This window comes from Triticum dicoccoides, chromosome 7A (assembly GCF_002162155.2).
Source record: "Triticum dicoccoides isolate Atlit2015 ecotype Zavitan chromosome 7A, WEW_v2.0, whole genome shotgun sequence".
NCBI classification, from domain to species: domain Eukaryota; kingdom Viridiplantae; phylum Streptophyta; class Magnoliopsida; order Poales; family Poaceae; genus Triticum; species Triticum dicoccoides.
The window spans coordinates 456573634-456574381 of NC_041392.1; the positions used below are offsets into that span (position 1 = coordinate 456573634).

Below are 748 nucleotides of genomic sequence, written 5' to 3' on the forward strand. Positions count from 1 at the left end.
GGGGCGCAATTCCCCATAGAGGAATGCACCTCAAGAAGGCAAAGAAAAGAAAAGGAAGAATCAGAGAATCTCGGCGACACGCGAACCGAACAACCAGAAGGGAACCGAGCACGAACAGAAGAGGAAAGGTGGGGATTCGAACCGAAAGGAAGCTTACCCTACGTCCCTGCCACCCCGAAGCCGTCCACCGCCGCCGACGACGACGAGGAGGAGACGAAAAGCGGCACAGCCTTTAGGCACCGGCACCGCCACGCTCCAGTCCGCTCCCGGTATTTACCAGCACCGCCGCCGCCGCCGCATTAATGACGCGAGCGAAGCGGGGGGAGGCGGGGTGGAGGGGCCGCAGGAGCAAGAAGAAGACGAGGGGCAGCGCAGTGGCAGGGCGCGTAAATACGGCCGAAGTCGACGGATGGTTAGCCCCGCGAGGCCTGGGTGGAGACTGGCGTAGAGGAAATCGGAGGCCTGGCCGCGCCTCGGGCGGCGTGCCATCGCCCGTCGGTGGCTCTACAGCCGTAGATACCTGTGAAGAGCAGGGGCATGCTCATCTTTTGGCGAGAGGATGTCACGGCCGAATCGTAACGGACGGGGCAGTGTTGGCCGTGCGCCGAGTCCATGACAGGTTGGACCCTGGCCCACGCGTCGGCGACCGAGTGGAGCGTGAGCGACGGTGTGGCCGAGGGGGTGGCGTCAGATTTACTGTTGCTGATGCCGGGGGCTCGTGACCCCACCGCTTCTTGTGCTGTGCTCT

The 748-nt window shown here is 63.6% G+C and overlaps 1 protein-coding gene across 1 annotated transcript in view; it reads right to left on the reverse strand.

Moving 5' to 3' along the window:
- The window catches only part of LOC119329318 (protein STICHEL-like 2), a 4888-nt gene extending 4447 nt beyond the window's left edge, over window positions 1-441 (reverse strand). Inside the window, exon 1 of the mRNA XM_037602331.1 lies at window positions 158-441. The gene's annotated coding sequence lies outside the window, so the exon portion shown is untranslated. The remainder of the gene's footprint in view (window positions 1-157) is intronic.
- Between the last annotated feature and the right edge of the window lie 307 nt (window positions 442-748).